Source organism: Spermophilus citellus (assembly GCF_964194105.1).
Source record: "Spermophilus citellus genome assembly, chromosome: 18".
Classification (NCBI taxonomy): domain Eukaryota; kingdom Metazoa; phylum Chordata; class Mammalia; order Rodentia; family Sciuridae; genus Spermophilus; species Spermophilus citellus.
In genome coordinates, this window is record NC_138200.1 from 55,300,111 (window position 1) to 55,314,317 (window position 14,207).

Here is a 14,207-nt window from a genome sequence, read left to right on the forward strand (position 1 = left end):
AGACTGTGTCTACAGAAAGAATGTTGCTAGAGAAAGATCAGGCATTGCTTGAAAGAGTATCAGATGAGGACTTGCCTGCCAGGGACATAAGGAAATTATTGAGCACTGAGCTTAGGTGGGGTGTGTGTGTGTGTGTGTGTGTGTGTGTGTGCTGGTGTGTGTAAACTCACGTGTGTGCATGAATACACTCTCAACCCCACAACCATCCCAGTCCTCCTCCCAATCCTAGCATTGCCCTGCCAGGTGCTCCAGTTTTAAACTCAAAGTTTACAGCCAGGGGAAGCACCAGGCCCCACCCATGCCAGGCCATGCCATGCCGGCTCCATCTGCTAGAGCTGAGCTGTCTGCACCACCGCCCAGCCCTACTTAGTACTATTAGTAGCTTGTTTTTCTAAGCCCTAAAATTCATTTTCTTTTCCCGCCTCGCTTCCAGAAAAATAAATAAAAGTGAACACATCACTCATTTAAGACGAGGAATGGAATTTAGGTTGCGTTTTTCTTTCTATTTTTATGATTAGTTAGAATTTTCCTGGGAACGCCGCCAGGAGGGCATTATGGTGAGATAATGTCCCGTATTTAATCAGTGCTGCAATGGCGAGCTGCGTTCTGTGGGGAGAGGCCGAGTTAATGCATCCTTCTCTGTCTTGTCTGTTTTCAGAAGTCCACCGCTGGGCCCAAGATGAACACGAGACCGAGAGATGGCAGGGCTCCAGGCTGGTATGATGGCCTGCGAGTGGACAGGGAGCGGCCGTGACTCCATCTCTTCTCCTAGGACTTGTCAGCCCCGAGAGTCCTGGAAACCCCAAAGAAGAGAGTAAAAAAGAGCCCCCCTAAACTCACCAAGGTGATCAGCTGGGGCTTCCCATCCACTGGACCTTCCCAGCATTTCCTCTGCAGCTACCAGACGCCTGCTGGTGGGGCGCACTTCCTGCTTCCCAATGTGCATCTTTCCCCCTTGGCCATCCAAACACAATGGGCCGGGGGAAGCACTCGGCCTCTAAGTGAACCTGGAAGTCAGCGCCAGGTAGGACGGGTCATCTCCTTCGCTCTGCATGTGCGTGCGTCCAGTTTGCCCAGGAACCTCCACTGGAGGCCACTGCTGTTGGTTTGCAGCTCTTGGAGTTGCTCTTGTTTGCACAACTGTTTGCTCCACGGCTGATGGGTGAAGGGAGATCCCTGGGAGAGGTAACACAGAAAAGGATTTCTTAGAGCGATGGCTGAAAGGAAGGAAAAAGACAAAGGCCCAAGGAGAAAGGAGGGCTTCCTCCTGAGATGGGGAGCCCCGAGAATAGATGCATGGATACAGAATAGATGCACGGATGGCCTGTCTATGGAAATAGCAGGGTGGGCAGGAGAGTAGGAGCGTGCCCGGCACACAGAGCCTTTCAGATTTACTGTCGTCCCCATTAAACTGCGGGTCTGCAAGAGCCGTCTGTTCAGGTAAGGGCAGCAGAGAGAACAGGATGCCCCAAGCAACCCATAAATAGCAGGGTGAAGACAAAGTGTTTATTACTTAGCCTCATGAAGCCCATATAAGCGCTCTCCCAGGGTGCACAAGAGCAGGAGTGAGTGTGAGCAGGCCCACGTGTGTGTCCCAGGAGTGGGAGTCCCAGACACAGTGTTCGCGCTTGGCTTGACTCTATGAAGGCGTCTATTTGATGGAACGTCCTGGAACAGTTCATAGCCAGCCCAGCAAACCTGGTGTGGAGACAGAGCTGGCTTCTTCTCTTTCCTTTTCCTGTTTGCAATGAGAATAAGGCCTTTCTCTTCTCAGCCCTTTGCTCTCCCCAAAGTTGTCTCACGAGGTCATTGCCAGATGGCAGGCTTCCTTTCAGTACAAGGTTTGGATGGAAATAATACTCTGTTTTCTGGGGGCTGGTAAAGCTCTGGGCCTGACCAGCCTGCACTAAATTTAAATGGGCCATTGTTTTAGTAGGGGCCATGGTTTCTTCAGAAACTTGGGCCTATGTGATGCTGCTCTTTTTCCTATGTGTGTAGGATGGAGTTTGCCATCAGTACAGAGCAGCAGAAAGGTACTATAAGGTCATCATGTTTGGTTTTAACCCAAGTTGGGCCACTCACTGACTGTGTGTCCCTGGACAGGTTACTAAGTGACTTACCTTCCCCATCTGAGCCCTAGGGTCCTTATTTCAGATGAGTATCTATAAGATGCCTTCTGGCTCATTCTTTGATTCTTTGATTGGGAGATAGTACATTACCACGTTCACCAATGAGCTTAAAAGCACTTTCTTTGCACAGCTTATATATCAACGGCACCGGTTTCTGAGAGCAGCTAAGGATATGTGCTGAATGTTCTATTGAATATCTTGAATAATGAATTTATTGGTTTGCTGAGGACTGTGGAAAGTAGAAGCGTCTGTATTGTCAAGTTCTAGCATCTCGAAAAATCCTCATAGATATTCCTCAGGGTTTTTAGCTGCAGTAATCTTTGTCACCATTGGATACTATTTTGAAAAAAAAATAAGCAGCACTTTCTAAAGCTATCTATCAGAATTTCTGAATGAGGCCCCAGCTCCACAAAATCTTTCATCTGATGAGGATCATCAAATAGATTAAAGCAATTCACCAAAACTAAGGTTGAGTAGTTTGGGTCATTATTGATAATTATCAAATGCCATAATATCACATTTCAGGGTCTCGAAGGTAATTAGTAGGTAATGGCAGGACTTAGCAAGGCCCAGCATCTGAGATGCCAGGAGCCCTCTGGCATGGCCTCCCGTAACTGGTGCTGGATGGCTCTGTGTGCTGGCTTTCCAGGAAGGTATGCCACTACCAGTTCATGAAGAAGGATTCCCTGGGGTTCTGCCAGTAAGTGCAGTAAGAATCAGTCCTGAAGTCACGGAAGGCCTTTGCCAATTCATTTGTAGATCTCTATGAAATGGGCTCTCCCAAGCAGGCTAGTCCTTTTTGAAGAGCCTGAATCGGCTATTTGCCTTGTTAGTGGTATTCATTCCTTCTTTAACCTTCCTTTCTACCTTCCTCTCTCTGTTGCTCCTTCCACAAATATTTATTGAGCCTATACTGTGTGGCAGGCACTGAGCTAGGCACACAGTTCTTATGTACTTAAACCAATGGTCCCTGAATTGAAAGTCCTTTCTGCTTCATAAGAAAAATAACCAAGTGGTCAACCACAGACATTATTTAAATAGAGTTGTTGTAATGAACTTGGAGAGTATGAAATATGAAGAAAGTAGTTGACCTGGGAGGTTTTCCAGGGAGAAGGTTCAGGATGGCATTGATGGAGAAGAGGCAAGGCATTCCCAGCAGAGAAGATGCACACTATTTGGAAATCACAGGTAGAAATTTTGTGAATTACATGTAGGATTTGGGAAGGAATCAAGGCTGGAGATGAATTTGGGGACCACCAATCTCAAAGCAAGCAGCTTGGGTTCAGGTGTATTCATTCATCCTGAAGACAGTTCCCCAGACCTGGGCACTGGTGGGGCATCTCCAGATCTTGCCAATCATTAAGAAAACTCTCAGTGATCATTGTCTGCAGGTCAGTCTCCCAGAGCAACTTGGTGTCTCAGGATGTGAGTCTGCAAGTATACAGTCACCTTATCCAGGAAAGAATCTTGAATCCCGGGGCTTCTTTTTCAGAGACCTGCCCCAATTCATGCCAATCAGTGGAAGTTCAATGGATGGAACAGTCACCACATCCATGACTTAAATATAGAGGTGGCCCATATCACACCTTTTGTTAATGCCACAACTGGCTTCATGTTGGCCTATCTCTCTCATTTTATTTATCTTTGATAAAATATATGTGTGGATTAGAAAATGTAAGTCTATTGTATAAAGGTGTAGTGTTATAATTTTTAGGGGAAGTAGAAATATGTCTGGGTAGCCTACTGAAATCTCTATCCAGGGCTGTGTTTTGTCCAAATGCACAGCCCATCTAAGCCTAAGACCTCTCAATGAGCTGTGCCCTTCTGCTTCTGGCTTTTTCTGGCTACACTCTGCCCTCCTGTACCCCCATGATGGATACTAAGTAATGGGATTTCCCTTTCAGGACCCAAGTATAGCCAAGCCTCTATAATGACTCCCTAAAGTCTGAAGACTGGCCTTCTTGTGATAAAATGAGCTTCTATTAGTGGTTCTGTCTTCTGATACGTGTGTCTCAGTGTATGTGACTGCCTTGAACTTCAAGACCTACCTGATAATTGTCTGAGGTCCATCATTATCATTTAGTTACCTGAATCCATGCCCCAATTACCTACTCTGACCGGCCATACCTACCTGGTCTCCAAGTCTTTCTGAGTATGGATTCCCAATGCTCATTCTGCCCCACTCATTCCTCCCTTGTTCTTCTTCATACCTGGAGTTGACACTAAGAAAGAATTTATTTAGATGATACCTTTGATATTCTATGCTATATGTAATCATGGAGATGGTAAAGTATAGGTATATGAAATGAAATGAAAATCTGGCTTGACTTAGAAACACTTTTGCCCCTTACAATTTAATACATTTTCTTATCTTCAAACTACATTAAATTTCATAATGTAATAAAATTTAGAGACACCATCCTTTACTCCTGGAAAGAGCCCAAAGTGACATGAACAAAGTAATCTTCTCCATGAAAGACGACTTATGAATGCCACTTGCTTACAGAGTCTCACGGGATTCTCCTTTGTCATCTCCCATTTTTAATTAGAGTTATAATCATCTCTCAGGGGGTATCTGGAAGCTTCATTAAATCTACCAGCTTTTCCATGTGTATAAAACTGGTGATGATTAAAATCTTAGCCATATCAAAACGGATAAGCATTGGGAGAAAAGGTTCGCTATGGAAGGGCTCCGAGTGAAGTTAGCTCCCCATTTACTCCTATATGACGAAGACTCTGCTGGAGTCAGCATGGAAAGCAGCACCCTCTCCAGTCAGTACATTTGTTTCATATCCATCTCACATTCCTGGATCCTCCATCTGCAGTTATATCTTTACAAACTATCATTCAGGGCCCGTTGATGACCATGAGCATGGCTCACCGATGCTTCTTAAAAGATCCTACTGGATTCCTCTATATGTGCAGGAGGGAGCTACCCTCTGACTAGAATTCACCAAATGCCTTTCTAGTCAGCTCCTCTGATGAACTGTCATGAGCATTCCAGAACTTTCTACTTGCATTCACATTGCCATCCAAAACAGTTCTCTAGTTTGGGCTTTGGGGCTTGGTACTCTCACCCTACTATAGAACCGCAAAGCATCTTATAGTGCTCATCACAGTGAGTTACATTCCAGACTCACAGCAGGTAGCTTCATAATGAAGCAGAATTTCTAGATTGAGGTTAGAACCATAACCCTTGATCTGGGATTTTCCATAGTAGTACTCTTTTTAAAATAATAATAATAATAATAATAATTTCTTTAGTTGGACACAATACCTTTATTTTATTATTTACTTTTATGTGGTCCTGAGGATCGAATCCAGTGCCTCACACATGCTAGGCAAATGCTGTACCATTGAGCTACAACCTCAGCCCCCATAGCAATACTATTGATACTTTGAAATTGAAATTTCTGATTGAGATGACACTATTTGCATTTTGTGTCGGCTGGTTCTTTGTTGGCAGAAGGAATATGCATTGTGTATTACAGGATACTGAAAAGCATCCCCAGCTTCTACCAATTAGATACCAGTTGTAAACCTGGGTTGGTATGGTTTTTCTAGTTGGAGAATGTTCTGGAGTATTTATGGAATCTTCCTGTAAGAAAGAGGGAAAACAAGAAAGTCATTTGACCCATGGCAACCACAGGCCTTTCCACCATTTCTATATAGTTGCTCACCTTTTCTATCTTCTATCAGAGAATTTTCAGATATGTGACTGCTTGTGTTGTAGAGGGAGCAATAATGTAGAGAGAAGCCAGATTTCCTTTGGATCTGGATCTCTTTTGTACTATGAATACAATTCCTCTATGTCATCTCAGTGGGCATTAATATTAAGCCCACAAAAAAAAACATTATTGCGTATATATTATTCTAACTTAAGTGGCTCCACTAAAGGCAAGGTTTTTGGTGTTTGTTTTGAAATTTTTTTCCTGCATCTAATTTGGCCATTACCACAAATTCTGGTAAAGTTGTCATGTTTCAAGAACTGTGTCATTGTTTCTCAGTGTTTGCATCACACAGAATTGCAAAGAATGCCTTTATCTTAATAAGCTCATTTATATGAGCAGTGACTAAGATAAATTACTGGAACTGTGGAGATATGTCCATGCCCACCACTTCCCTCATGCCTAAGAAGCACAGCCTTCCAGAACTCACTGGAATTCAGAATCTTTTTTCATTAAAAAAAAAAAAGTACGTTAGTGGGAGTAAAATGCTAAATTCATTCATGCATTCAAAGAAAAGTTGCTGGGTAGGATATTGTGCTAGTTACTGTGAGATGTTTAGAGGCATCTCAGGCACAACCTGGGAGTTCAAGAACTCTCTGTCTACAGGTACAGTCAATATGTGAACAAGAACATCTAGAATAACAAGTGGGGGTCTTATAATCTATGTGTCTTGGGCATTCAGAACATGGTCACGAAAAAGGTGGATTCTATATTCTATATTCTACCGTCCCTTACCTGATCACAAATTCTAGAATGCATAAGTAAATGGCCTACAAGAACACTTCTTTTCGTTTTTTGATGGGATTCATACAAAATGAATTATAGAAATATAGAAGACAAAGAATAGCAGGGTTTTAGCAAGGATTTTAAAAATATGGTAAATGGAAACTTGTCCATAAGACTAAGCGTGGGTTTGTTAGTAATTGGTTGATTGTAATTGGTATCAATGTGGAGGAGCTTCCTGGTGCTGTGATACCATGATTTTGGTCTTAATCCATGTGTAGTAGTTATAAAATCATGTGTTGCAGAGAAAAGAACACAGAATGTTTTTTTGTTTGAGTGTGTTGTATGTGCTAAGCAAGCACTTTACCACTGAGCTACACCCTTGGCCCATTAAAATATTTTTGACAGACTAAGGCTGTACACCATATTTAACCAGATGAAATGTAATACACACACGAAATGGAAGGCAGGCATGGTGGCACACACTTGCAATCCCAGGTACTGGAAAGTCTAAAGCAGGAGGATAACAAGTTCAATACCAGCCTGGGCAGCTTAGCAAGACCCTGCCTCAAAATAAAATGTAAATTTGGGGCTGGAGTTGTAGCTCAGTGGTAGAGCGCTTGCCTTGCATGTGTGAGGCACTGGGTTTGAACCTCATCACCACATTAAAAATAAATAAATAATAAAGATATTGTGTCCATCTACAACAACAACAACAAAATTTAAAAGTAAAATGTTCTGGGGAGGTAGCTGAGGGGTAGTGTACCCCTGAGTTCAATCCCCAGTACCAGAGCAAGGGAGCTTTCTCTCTTGGATCTAAAAACCCAGGCATAAACACAGGCAGGGGGAGCCAGACTTGGCAACAGGTATTGAGAAAGTCTCAGAGCATTTCTATTTTCAGACTTTTATGTGCATTTAAGAATCACCTGGGGGGCTGGGGATGTGGCTCAAGCGGTAGCGCGCTCGCCTGGCATGCGTGCGGCCCGGGTTCGATCCTCAGCACCACATACCAACAAAGATGTTGTGTCCGCCGAGAACTAAAAAATAAATAAATATTAAAAATTCTCTCTCTCTCTCTCTCCTCTCTCACTCTCTCTTTAAAAAAAAAAAAAAAAAAAAAAAAAAAAAAAAAAAAAAAGAATCACCTGGGAGCCGGGTACAGTGGTGCACGCCTGTAATCCCAGCGGCTCAGGAGTCTGAGACAGGAGGATCGCGAGTTCAAAGCCAGCCTCAGCAAAAAGTGAGGCATTTTATCTCTAAATAAAATACAAACAAAAAATAGGGCTGGAGATGTGGCTCAGTGGTCAAGGGCCCCTGAGTTCAATCCCTGATATCCAAGAAAGAATCACCTGGCATACTTGTTTCAAAAATGAATTCCCAGGTTCTACCCTGGTTGTGAGATTCACAAAGTTTGAGGTGGGGCCTAAGATATTAAGGTATCTTAGCTTGGGCTGCTACAACAAAACGACATCTCTTTTCCCTAGTTCTGGAGTCTGGGAGGTCCAAAGTGTCTGCAGAGTTAGTTCCTGGTGGGACCATTTTTAGGGGAGTATGAATATTCCGTCCATACCCTGAAGCTTCCTGGGTCATTCTGAAGTAGAAATTCCATGGGCCCCACTTTACAAACTGCTGTCATAAAGGTTTAAGTTAATAAGAGGATTCCAGAATTGCATTAAGCAAAGTTTGATGAGAAGAACAAGAGTGTGAGACTCCTGGCCCATGGGGGTAAACAGAGCAGATGTGGATGATTTGTATTTAATTCTGGGCATGACTCTGAAAAGACAGGCAAACTGGAAACAGGAAGGCAAAGGAATTCAGAACCAGGTCATGTGAAGAACTGTTGAAGGAAGTGGCAGTTCCTCATTTAGAAATATCAGAAAGAGCCAGGTGCATTGGTGTATGCCTATAATCCCAAAGGCTTGGGAGACTGAGGCAGGAGGATTACAAATTTGAGGCCAGTCTCAGCAATTTAGCAAATCTTAAGCAACTAGTAAGAGATAGGGTCTCAGTTGTTTAATGCCTCACTTTTGGCTGGCTCAAAATAAAAAATAAAAGGGCTGTGGATAGAGCTCAGTGGTTAAGTGTTCCTGGGTTCAATCTCCAGTATCAAAAAAAGGAAGGAAGGGAGGGAGGGAGGGAGGGAGGAAGGAAGGAAGGAAGGAAGGAAGGAAGGAAGGAAGGAAGGACGGACGGACGGAAAGAAGACATGACAGAAGAAAGAAAGGAGAAAGGTCATCTCTGTCAGGGAGTTAAACTTATTCTATGTGGCCTCCAAGGTGATACTAGGACCAGTGGGCAGGAGCTCCAGAAGATTCAATTTGGGCTCAAAATACTGAGCATCCTTCTTGAATAATCAGAGACATCCCTAGCAATGGAGGTTTCCAAGCATGACTGGAGACCACGTTTAAGTGAGTCTTCATTGGGCTGGGGTGTGGCTCAGTGGTAGAGTGTGTCCAAAGGCTGCACAAGGCCCTCATTCAGTCCCCAGCACCAAAAAAGAAAATACAAAGAAATGATTCTTCAGTATGCTGTCTAATGGATGAAAGGGTGGACACTGAAGTGGTGGCAGAATGAAGTGACTTGTTGTTGTTCCTGATTAGTAGCAAAGCCTAGAGTCTGTGTAGGCTTCCAAGTAGAGAGTGAGGTAAGGATGATGCAGGCAGGTGTGCCAGGGAATCGGAATGGGGAGAGATGGGAAGTGAGGAGCAGGGGTTGGAGTGGTTGCGTTCTAGAGCTCAGCAAAGACTTGCAGTGGAATGGGGGCAGAGAAGGAGAAAGGGGGTAATGGGAAAGGATGTGAAGACATTTCACCGAGGACAGAAAGATCCATTACAAGGTCCTTTAATACAGTGCTCCAGGCAAGTTGATGAAGTTCATTCCAGTTATGCTTTTAGGAAACAAGGGACTGAGGAATGGCGTTGGAGCTCAGCAGTAGTAGAGTGCTTGCCTCATATGTGTGAGGCACTGGGTTTGATTCCCAGCACCACATATAAGTAAGCAAATAAAATAAAGGTCCATCAACAACTAAATATATATATATATATATATATATATATATATATATATATATGAATGAAGGAAGAGGTTGAAATCTCCTACTCAGCATGAAGAAAGAGTACAGTTGGTACCCAGAGGTACCCAAGACACTGGAAAATTTGTGCTGTCATCTTGATCTTCACAGAGTTGGGGCTTTTATGACTTTGAGGTTATCTCCATGCAGTGCATGTTCTAGAAATGTTGGGTTTCTTTTTTAAAGGTGTTACTGGGGATTAAACCCAGGGCCTTGTGCATGCAAGGCAAGTACTCTACCGACTGAGCTATATCCCCAGCCAGAAATGTTGGGTTTTTATAATAAAAACCCTGTGATTTTAGGAAATGGGTTGCCCCTGTGCCACTGTAGTTTATAGTAAGAAATATAAACTGAGCTTTTTCATCTATTTTCTCATTTTTACCTCCTAGTGGAGTTTCAAGATGTTTATGGAGATTAATGATGTTGACCCTCATGAGATGTACAAGATTGGCACAGTTTGAAAATCCACCATACCTGTCTTTGGCCTTGACCACTTTCAATTCATAAACCTCTTCAGATATCTGGAAATAGGCTTGTCAAAGTAGAGGTTGTATGCCTTGGCCATTTGCTTATTCATTGTTTTTGCAGAAGTGAGTGTTAGACACTCCTTAAACACCAGTAGGAAGACCTTCATTTTTTAAGTAGATTTTCTTTTTCTTTTCTTTCTTTCTTTCTTTCTTTTTTTTTTTTTGGCAAGGTAAGGTTGGTTATAAGAGAATTTGTTCTTATTGGTTAACATCATAGGATAGTCACTTAATTTTAAGAACTTGGAAAGACTGTGTGCCGGAAAGCAGGATTCATGCCTCTATTTTTGAAAATAAAAAGGGAAGTTGGTAATGTCCTAATCTGGAACTTCACCTGGAAAAAAATGACAGACAGCCAAATCATTTCTAGAATAATCTTTAGTGCATATAGCATTGGGAACTTAGATCACTTGATGAAACAAGTCCTGTCAGACTGATTCATCTCATTCTGTAAAAGAGGAACAAGATTTTAGTAGATTAAGGAGAAATGATAAATGGAATCTATATGTTATTTAGCAAGATGCTTAAGCTATTTCTCCAGCATTTTGGTTGATAAATTCTGAAATTTTGGGGATCAGTATGAGATGTCCAGGGGGCAACTGAGCTCCTATCCTGGGGTCTTGATTTAATAGCACACTTTTTTGAGAGGTTCAACAGCAGGGTGAAAGTTACCTGACCTGATTTAAGAAGAAGACATACTAGTAAGTTCCCTCAGAGGAGCCTGTGAGTCCTGATGAATGTATCCGACATGTCTGTCATCTGTGGTTTTGATTATTCAGATATGCTCAGAAGATCCGTTATGCATAAATATATATATTATAATATTATATATAATATTATAATATATATTACTGTATATATGTGTGTGTGTGTGTGTGTGTGTGTGTGTGTGTGTGTATTTTTTTCTGGCCTCTCAGTCATTCACATACCCTGCGTGTGCATCCTTCTGAAATTCCCCCAAGAACTTCCTGACAGGATCAGTTCTCAGGCTTCTCTATCACCACAGAAAGGGGGGAAAAATAAGAGGAAACAATAACTCTGAAAGCAAGTGAGATGCGTGAGACGTCTGGAAATAAATCTGTCATCCTCTGTAATTTCTGGAAATTCTATTCTGGCTTAGAAGGAGTCTGTTGCTAGTGACGGCGATGATATTGCTTTTATGATTATGCCTTGGATTTACATATCCCCTCTGCTCAAGAGAGCCCAAGCACTTTCATAACCATTGGGTCATTTGAAACTATTCATCTTCACGACGCCCCTCCTGAGGACGTCTGGTGGGCACCAACTTGCATTCCTCATATTTCAGGAACTTTATGGCTGGAATTAGGTACATCAGGTACCTGTATATGGAGAAAGTTTTTCCTCAGTAATATATCTGTATCTCATTGCCCCATTTCCCAATACTAACAGATTTAACCCAGAGCCCAATGATACCTAAAAAAAATAGTATCTTATATTTCTCTAGACCCCTCTAGTTTCACAGCACCTTCAAAATCGCTTGATCTTCACATTCCAACCCTGCAGCACCAACAGATTAGGACCATCAGGGTATTGCAAATCATCATCAAACACCTGCCGCATGCCAGGCTTTGTGCTACACACTGTATATGTGCCATCTTATTTAATCCTCAGACAACCCCGTGACTCTGTACTGTTATCTCCACTTTACAAGGAGAAGCACACTCTGGGGACTTGCTGGAGACCATCCAGCTCTTAGTGGCAGAGTTTGGATAAGACCTCAAGTTTTTGATGATTTTCCCACTCTCCAAGTCTTGTTTTATTTTATTTTTCTAAGAAAAGACCTTGATTCTTCCAGGTACTTTGTTTTTATATTCATCCGTTTTTCTATTCATTTTTATTTTTATTTATTTATTTGGGGGGTATGGGGGTATTGAACTCAGGAGCACTCCAACACTGAGCCACATCCCCAGCCCTATTTTGTAAATTATTTAGAGACAGGGTCTCATTGAGTTGCTTAGCATCTCATGTTTTTGCTGAGGCTGGCTTTGAATCTGTGATCCTCCTGTCTCAGCCTCCTAAGCTGCTGGGATTACAGCTGTGTGCCACTGTGCCTGACATCTATATATTTTTAAATGTGTTAGTACTTGCCTAACACTTCTAAGGCCCTAAGTCCCTGGGTTTAATCCCCAGTACTGTTTAAAAAAAAAAACTGATGATGAAAAGTGATTATTGATTCACCTTGTATCATTGTTAGTACATTTTAGTTCAGGCCCCAGCTTTAGCAGTTGAGATTATGTGTTTCAATAACTAATAAAAATTATGCTTTTAAAATAATAAAGAAACAGATTTCATTATAATCTCAAGGGAAGTCCTCAACTGGATTCATTCACTCATTCATTCCAACTTTGTTAAACGTATCTTCATGCCTAGAACCGTCTTCCTCCTGGAATCATTACTTGCAATTTGGTGTCATTGTCATTTGTTGTCATCATTGTCATGATCACATGTCATTATCATCACCCTCCCTTTCAGCATGGGCACATCATTGAGTGCCAGTGAGCACTAGGGGTGTTCGTGGAGATTGTGCAGTGGGCACTCCACATGGGCCGGCCCACGGAAGCAGGTGGTGTGACCCATAACATGAATCCACATCTGTTTATGAATGCGCCTGCCCTTCCATGTCACCATCATTACTGAGTAGTGAAAAGAATGAATATTGTTGGCCTCACTTTGGTGCTATGTAGTTCTAAATGAATCCAGGAAGCACTCCAGAGACCTAAATAGGAGAAATTGGGTACTGTCAACTCCAACATTGGGCTGGGGACAGTGTCCACAAGAGGAAGTGAGTTAGACTCCAGAGTGGAGAGAGAACTCCCTATAGTGTCTTCCCCAGATCTCTCCAAAGTTGAAAGGCACTACAGTAAAAGATGAGAATAATTCGCCTCCTTCTTCTTCTCTTCTTACTCCTCCTGCCCCCTTCTTCTTTACCTTCCTCCCTCCTCCTCCTCCTCCTCCCCCTCCTTCTTCTTTCCTTCCCTTCCCTTTCCCTTTCCCCTTCTCTTCCCTCCCTCCCTCTCTTTCTTTTTTCCTCCTTCTTCTTTTTGAACAATTCCCACCACCCTCTATGACCAAAACTGACAGGAGTAGGACAGCTTGGGAGCCACGGCCAGAGGCCACTTGAACACACAGCTGGGATTTGGAACTTATATTCTACCTTTTTATTTGTATCCTAATCCAGCAGGGGATCCAGAAATGATGAGATGGCAATGATGAAAATGACATTGAATCTCTTAATGCTACTTTTATTTGGGCCCCAAAATCACACACACAAAAAAAATTTCATTGACCAACACAGCTACATGTCTAACGGACGACTCATGGGAGCAAGTCCTTGGCCTATAACATTTGGAAGGTAAAATTAGAACTTATACAAAACATTTAAAGCCTGTAGAAACTTCTAGATTCCTAGCATATCCAAAAAGGGTTTAGATCCTAATGAGCTTGAGGAGACATATTTATGACTGGCCTCCTTAGCCAGACCCCCCACCCCCCATCAGCTTTGTGCCTCTCCAAGTACACAGGTCTCCCAGGGTGACCTCATAGTTTTTGAATTCTCTCCTGACTGACTGCCAGGGCCACTTAGCTGGCACAGTCCTGGAAGTTTCTCTTAAGAAATAGAAATGTGGGGCTTGGGCTGAGTGGTAGAGCACTTGCCTAGTGTGTGTGTGTGTGTGTGTGTGTGTGTGTGTCTAGATTTGAACCCCAGCAGAGCAAAAAAAGAAGAAGAAGAAATATACCCAAACATAGCAAAGAGACCCATCCCTATATCTTAAAAGAATCTTCTGATGCTGTATTTAAGAGTTTTCTGTACGACTCAGTGGTAAATATGCCTGTTTAAGTATTTATGCACTCCTAGTAGAGTCCCATTTTTACAGGTGCCGAGTCATTCTAGTCTGGGGATTCATGGTCCTGGGAAAATCTCAGAGGCAGAGATTATGAGTTCACACCTGAAAAACGACTACTTAATAGTGTTACTCTTGTGTGACCTTCCCATGCCTCCTACTTCTTCCCT

The 14,207-nt window shown here is 42.6% G+C and overlaps 1 protein-coding gene and 1 long non-coding RNA gene across 2 annotated transcripts in view; one reads left to right on the forward strand and one right to left on the reverse strand.

Moving 5' to 3' along the window:
• Window positions 1-660: 660 nt before the first annotated feature.
• On the reverse strand, window positions 661-1,765 carry LOC308637446. Its single transcript, XR_014019599.1, has 3 exons — window positions 1,514-1,765; window positions 1,008-1,176; window positions 661-793 (listed from the first exon to the last, which is right to left on the reverse strand). It is a non-coding gene; the product is annotated as an uncharacterized lncRNA (long non-coding RNA).
• ZFHX3 (zinc finger homeobox 3) overlaps window positions 790-14,207 on the forward strand; it is a 270,299-nt gene continuing 256,881 nt past the window's right edge. The window contains exon 1 of the mRNA XM_081273798.1: window positions 790-1,024. The gene's annotated coding sequence lies outside the window, so the exon portion shown is untranslated. The remainder of the gene's footprint in view (window positions 1,025-14,207) is intronic.